This window comes from Onychomys torridus, chromosome 6 (assembly GCF_903995425.1).
Source record: "Onychomys torridus chromosome 6, mOncTor1.1, whole genome shotgun sequence".
NCBI classification, from domain to species: domain Eukaryota; kingdom Metazoa; phylum Chordata; class Mammalia; order Rodentia; family Cricetidae; genus Onychomys; species Onychomys torridus.
The window spans coordinates 123,903,311-123,911,196 of record NC_050448.1 but is presented as its reverse complement, the minus strand read 5'-3'; positions in this window follow the sequence as shown (position 1 = coordinate 123,911,196).

Below are 7,886 nucleotides of genomic sequence, written 5' to 3'. Positions count from 1 at the left end.
TAACTAATTTTAGTAGCTCACATGACTGCTTGACGTCTTTCTAATGTGCATGTAGAATCTGCTTTCTACATGACAGACTTTGATAATGAGGTAGCTAAGTTACTCTAATAGCTAGATCAGTCAAAAGGGCTCTTCTCATTGGTGTGTCTATGTGTGTTTGTGTTGTGTGTGGTGTGTGTATGTACCGTACATGCATGTGGGTGTGGGTTCCCATGCCTGTTGTCATGAAGGGAGAGACCAGAGCAAGATGTTGGATGTCTTCCTCCATTGTCCTCTTCTTTATGGCCTTGGAAACTGGGTCTCTTCCTGACCTAGAGTCTCATTTCAGCTAGACTGGCTTATCTATCAGGATCTACTCATCTCTGCTCCACAATGTCAGTGTCAGAATCACCTATGAAGCCATGGCCAACCATTTACATGGGCACTGGAGATTAAACACAGGTTCTTAGGTTTGCAGAGTGAGTGTTCTTACCCCCAAGCCATATACCAACTCCCTCTAGACTCATCTCATCCTTATCACCTTACTTGCTTACTGACTGGGTGACAAGGTTCCAATCTGGTGCCCCTACAAAAAGACAAAGATACAACATTCTCACACAAGAGGTATTCCTGTAGAGTCCCCCTTGCCTCTGTCATACGCTACCATCAGGCTTCCATGTGGGTTTGATCTCAGAACTGCATGAACACATAAGAACATACTTACAACTGAAATGCACTGAGAAGAAACATCTTGTCACTCCCACCCCACCCACTGGAATCCAGAGATGCAGGCTCAGTACAAGGATTCCCCGAGGAAACCTACACCACCCAGGTTAGGTCTTTTGAGAAACATGGCAGTGAATGGGTGGATAATTCACCTAGTCAGGAGAGTTAAGTAAGATTTGCCTTAAGCTCCTCCTGTGTTATGTTTATGAGCTAGAGAGGCCAGGGGAAGATCACCTTCTAAGCAATCACTGCAGTTCCTGATAAGTGGCAGCCTGCATTTACACAGCCTCCCAACAAGCCAGTGATCTGTGGATTACCCAGGCAGATGGGGAGTGGTCAAGAATCCACACAAATTCCTCACCAAATTGGCCAGTGCATCTTTTTAGTTCACAGTCCACTGGCCTAAGTGGTCAACTGTTGTGATCTGTTTTGAGAGATGTTAGAAAATGTAGGAGCAGCATTTGTTGAATAGAATGTAAGTAAATTAATTAGACCTTAATGCTTGTTGAGGTCTCAAATCCATAGAGTGCAGATAGGACTTTGTAAAAGACCTTATTTTTTCCATACTGAAGCAAGTAACCCTGAGATAGATGTCTGTAGACTTAGAAAAGGCTGTGAGGAGGCATCCCACCAGGAGCAGACCAGAGAAGTTAGACTGCCATAGTTCTTACTGGGGACTCTGGGATAGGATTGAACACTTCATTCTTCTTCTTTTACTACCTGTCACATGTAATGCATCCATTGGATGTAGATAGGATCCTTCACGTAGCCAACCTGAGGGTCAGCATGGGGCCTGGGCAGACAAAGCCATGTTACTCTACTCCCTTATGCAAGGTGGTCCCCATTGCCTTCTTCTGTGTGCCTGGGGGCTCAGCACCCATTATTATCCAGTGTCTAGTGTGTGCAACATGCAGCCTTCCTCTCTCCCTGAACTATGAGCAGCATCCAGCATTCACCATACTGAACCAAACTGTAATGAAAAAGGTCTTAAAACCTCAGAAAGGAGAGCCTGAGGAAGTAGCACCACAGTCAAGGCAAATTAGCATCATCTAGTTAGAAAAAGATGGCTCTCCTTTCCCTGAAAGTGATACTCACAAGTCTGCCTCTGGAAAACTCTGGATGCATGGCAGATTTCCTGAGGCCCTGAGGAGTAGGGAGTAAGGTTCCACTGTAAGACAAATGACCTGATAGTGTATGACAATCTGTGAGTAAGCAGAGGAAACAGTGATAAGCTTCCCCAAAACAGAACACAGACTCCTCTAGGCGGCACAGAGGAGTAAGTCCACACATCAATAAATTGGAGGGAGATATCCTCCCTTCTCTCTGTCCCTCCCTCTCCCCTCCCTTTCTCCCTTTCCAAGTTTCTTCCTGGCAATCACTATCGACATGATTATCTACACATCACCCACACCCCTTCTTAGCATCTAAACACTCCTTGTGGAAGTTTTTAATGGCTGGGTCATCATGCTGTAAACAGTGACGAACAAAAGAACGGGAATGCTGAGTGTTCAGGAAAGACTCGTTAAATATCATAGCCAGGCGAGGCTCCCTAAGCCCCTTCTGAAAGTGAAAAGGGAGATATGTTCCTAATGTATTTCCAGGTTAACTCTCCTGGACATTGAATTAGTACCCATCAATCAGATCTTCTTTTGGCATAAGCAACAATCCTAAATATTCTGTTACCTATTTCATTAAAATGCCTTCCCTTGTACAGTAGTGTTTAATCTCCATCCTAACTTTGTGAGGGATGCCATGAGCATGTAAAAAATAATAAATTACCTGAGAAGTGGTAGCTTAATTTCACGTCAATTATTAGAAAAACTATAACAAGTCTCATAAGTCATAGCTTGGTGGTATGTTTTTAAAGTATATGTTCAGGAGTGTCAAAGTTCAAAGTGTTGTCAGATCCAAAATATACCTTGACTTCTGCAGTCTGCACTTACCCATACATTGGGTTCCTATGGAATCTGCTAACCATGGTCAATCATGCTACCAATATATTATAATATAGAGAGAAACGAACAGTTCTTAAGTTCTAAATGGCACACTGTTCTGCATGGTGCTGCAAAATCCTATGCTATCCTGCTCGGCCCCACTGCGTGTGTTACCTACTGTTCTTAATTTAGCGGCCATTCTCAGCCATTAGATCAACTCCAACAACACATTTGTGTTCTAGTGACCTTTATTGTCCTTAGGAGTAGCATGAAGTGCAAGTGATGCTCTCAATTCAGGTATGCCAAGAAGAGGCCTCAAAATGTTTCTGATGAGGAGTTTCACTTTCTATCTTCATAAAAAGAGTGGGTAGATATTTGGAAAAAAAATAAGGCAGCATTCACATAACTTATAATAGAGCATTGACATAACTGCTGTTTTGTTATTTATTATCAATATCTTACTGTACCCAATTTATAAGTAAAATGTTATATGCATGTACATATAAAGAAAAGCAACATATAGATTTTGTGCTATCTGTGGTAAGAGTTTTAGGCATCTATTCTGAGTCTTGGGATATATCATCTCTGGAGAAGACGGGACAAGGTGCCCCACTCCTTCTGCTTACTGCAGAGACTGAACCTACACAAAGGCTGAAACAACAAGCAGGCTCTCCAGCCTACTTTTATTAGTCTTTGTTTTGAAACGGTCTCACTAGGTTTTCCTAATTAGCCTTGGACTCACTCTGTAACCTATATAGGTCTAGAACTCTAAATATTCCTGTATCAACCTTCCAAAGAGCTGGGATTACAGACCTGCACCACCAGGTTTGGACTGACATGCTCTCACTGATACATGTCATTACTAAGTTGTTGGCTTTTCATACAAAATCAAGTCAAATCCCAGATTTTGACTTAACCGTCTGAGTAAACAGGAACTCCTAAAGGTTTCTGCATATACAATCAATCAGATTGTCATTTTAGAGAATCTTGGTGTAGGCAGATATATATTAACTTCTCATTGCCAACCCAGATGTGAATACTCAAAATTGGCATTAAGAAGAAGGCATCAGTCACAACCAGGATATTCCACTAAATTCCGAGTACTTAGCCTGAAATAAGTCTGAAACGTGTTGTGCAGAATTATTCTGGTGAATGTAATATCAGTAACCAAAAGGTTAAAAAATGAAAACAGCTCAGAGGAAGGTTTGTTAAAAGAATTAGTAATGGGATATGGGTGCAAGTTATCTTTAATTTGTGGGCATGTGTCCAGGCTCAATTATTAGTAACCAAAAATCTACTGCATTTGGGAATTCTTAGTGCTCTGGTGGAATGATTTAGATTGGAATGCCTCTGTTTAACGGATCTTAGAGCACTGACTTTTTTTTAAAAAGCAACATTTCCCATGTATGTGGGTTTTTTTTCCTCCTGTTGTTTATTTCTGAACTAGTATTTCTCAATACTTGCCCTCCTTACAAATTTCTAAAGATTATCTCTCTACAATATACTGAAATTACACTTGAAGATCCACTATTTGCCTTTGAAAATACTTTCACAATTAATAGAAATCCCTTTGGATCACACCCAAGAGAATTTTAAAGTCTGAGATGAAAATTACTTCTCATTCCACTGAAGTTTCATCTCAAGAAGATTCAAACATCTTTGGACTGTGAAGATGCCCTCATGAGAAAGTGCCTCTGACTTCTCATGATGCTTTGGAAAGACAGTTTTATTTCTGACATTTCACTGCCAGAGAATTACTACCAAGTGTTAAAAGGGCTCACTCTGCTAAAAGACATCCCCAAGAGGGTTTGCAGAAAAATAAAGCAAAGTCAGGTAAAGTATTGTTGATGTGGGCTCTGCCCACAACACCAGCAACATATACTAACAAGGTTCTGATCAGCTGGTGTCGAAGAGGTTCCATTATATGTAATGGCCATTGTCCAAGAAAAGGAAGAAACAAGTCAAAATGTTATGACGTAATGTATTAGAGAAGCTATCTAGTTATTTCTAGGTCCAGGTGATTCTAAAAAAAAAAAAAAAAATCACCATTAAGTTTACAGATGTCAAAAGGCCACCGAGTCTCAACTTTTCTAGCCATAGAAGTGACGTATTCAGATCAAGGAAAAGGCATGTTAGTAGGATTTAACTGAGTCTGTAATGCCTTGCATGGCACTCAGTCTGTTGCACCTGTTCCTTAGTGAAATGGAGGACTTTGCTTAGGAAAACAAGCACCTTCCACCAGCACTCAATTTATTTGTTTGAAAAAGTAATTGGAGGAAAACAAAGAGATTTTTGTTCAGTATGAAATTTAGAAGGAAATCTTGCCAATGTTATGAATGGTGAGCACTCCACTTTCCATGTTGAAATTGCTGGCACTGTTATTGATATCCATAAATTAAGCAGCTGGGTTGTTGGTCTTTCTTTCTTCCTTTTCTTCTTTTTTGCAATTAACCATGTAGTTCTTACAATACACAATAGGTCCCTTAGAAGTGTGTCTAATCTGTCTACTCCCATTAAAGACAAGCTGGACACAGGATCATAAACAGAGTCACTTACAGTACATCTGTACAGTCGGAGAGCAGAGTTCCAAGAGAATTTGCATTGGGAAAATCCCCAAAGTACTGGAAGAGACAAGCTCAAACGTGTCTGCACTACAGAGAGCTAAGAAAAGGTTGTACTTAGTCATTGTGCTGTTTTGGAGGGCTGGGAAGCTGGTGTTTAACAGACACCGTGCACAGAGCTCTATGCCCACCATCTCTCTTACAACTGGTGTTTCAAAGAAGAGGGACAGACAAGAACAAATTTCTAACATAATATGTGGATTTTAAATGTCTGTATTGCTATGCTGGCACTATGAGTTAAAGACCCTATCAACCAGCAGGAAGTTGTTTCCCTCCACTGTAAGGAAATTTTAAAAACAGACTCAACCAAACCTGTAACTCTGGCCTCTTGTCAATAATGATAGACACTAATCGCCAAATTATTACCTTTAATTCTAGGGTAGCAAACACCATCAATTCTTTGTTCAGGTTTAGATAACTTTATTTTATTCCATGTTATTTAGAGAAGAAGTATAGAGCAGCCAAAGTCATCCAGCCTGGACTTGTGAATCTTCCTGGTTCACTCTCCCAAGCATGACGGAGCATGTAGCAACCCAGGGCATCTGCTGGGGGATGAAGCTTGGCTGTGTTTGTAAGTTCACACCTGCATTTACCTCTGTGCTTAGAGGTGACAGATACCCCTTTGTTGAAAATGAAAGAGCTTCTCCAACACACTCATACTTTCTGTAGAGGGCTTATAGTGCTTTCCTTTCCAAAATAGCTTTCATTCTCCCGTGTTGAACATCTGAACATTGAACTACCTATGAATAGAATTCAAACTGCCTAGGGCCAGTCATTCTGGGGCTGAACTTCTAAACCTAAGGGATAGAAATAACAATTTTAAAAACAGTAATCCTCTTAATCTACTACAGAAACATGGTCCTTTCTCCTTTACGTTCATTTTCTTTCCTTTTTTGGCTCAGGAATTATGCACATGTGTTGGGAGGCAAAGCCTCTTTCTCTCATCTCCAGAAGCAGCCTCACCAGAAATGCCTAGCTAACCTGACCTTACTGTCCAGAGTTTACTTTGGACCTTGAGCTCATTAGGGAAATATTTGACATCTCAACTCCAATTATTTAGTAGTCACTAAGCTGCAAAGGCCACAGGGAACTGTCTGCAAGTGGTTATAATTGGAGAGCATCAGAAAAAAACGATAGCACAGAAATGCATTTTTCTTAATCTCCAAAGACAACACCACCTCAGGTCATGGTTCCTTTCCAATGTACACCGAGAGCCTGGAAAACAATTCATGGTCTTTCAGATTTGAAGTAACAAAAACACTCCCACAGACTGAACATCTTCTAAAGTCATCCCAGGAAGGCTTAACAAGATGAACATGTGCTTATTCTACTTTCTTCTATAAAATAACCTTCTTGTTCATCCCTTCTCATTTTCTGAGTATAAACCATTCTGTTGCATTCCCTTTGGTGTAAATAAATTCCTTAACTGTGGAGCTACCTGGGACTTCCTCTGCTGTCTCCTCGCTCCTTATCTATAACCTTATCTTGACTCTGAGTCAGCCTGCCAAGACGTTTCATTGCCAAGGGCAGATATTTGTTTCTTTTTTTTTAATTTAAGAAATTTTTTTATTCACTTTACACACAGATTTCCCTCTCATCCTCTTTTTTTATGAAAAGGAACCTTTTATCATAACATTTTCTTAACTTTTTTTCCCTCCTATTGTTCTGTGGCTGAACTGTTCATATACATGTACCAGCCTTTCCCATCTCAGGAACTTTCTTCTCCTAATGATTTCTTTCCTCTGAGGAAGAGTTCTAATGTTCCCATGAGTTCTTCGAAGAAGATAACCTCTATTGTTTGTTTTGTTTTTATTTTTTTCAAATGATTGCCTTTCTTTCTTTTTAAATATATGCTCTTAAAAAACTAAAACAGCAAGCAAATGAGATGGCTTAGAGAATATAAATAATTACCATCAAGCATGGCAGTAGACACCAGGGACCCTGGGGACCACAAGGTGGAAGGAGGGAACTGACTACCAAAAACTTTCCTCTGAATTTCACACACATCCTGTAACACACATTTGCACTTCCATAATACTTCTGCACACATACACAGAACAAGTCAGTAATTTAATCAAAAATTTTAAGTTAAAAACCTGTTTAAATGTCAACTGGTAGTGTTATTGGGGAGGTGATATAATGTTTAAGAGTTAGACTTAAACTGGAAAAAGTGGACTACTGAGGATGAGCTTTGTGATTTGTGACTTGACTCCATGCTGTGGATATTGATGTGTATAAATAAAATGCTGATTGGCCAGTAGCTAGGCAGGAAGTATAGAGTATAGGCACAAGGAGAGAGGAGAATTCTGGGAAGGGGAAGGCGAAGGCAGAGAGATACGGCCAGCCGCTGCCATAACAAGATGTAAGGTACTGGTAAGCCACGAGCCATGTGGCGAAGTATAGATTAACAGAAATGGGTTAATTTAAGATAGAAGTAGATAACAAGAAGCCTGCCACGGCCATACAGTTAGTAAACAATGTAAGTTTCTGTGTGTTTACTTGGTTGGGTCTGAGTGTCTATGGGCCTGGTGGGTGAGAGAGATTTGTCCTGACTGTGAGCCAGGCAGGAAAACTCTAACTACAGCTCCATCTATCTCTCTCTGTCTCTGTTGTCTCTATCTATGGC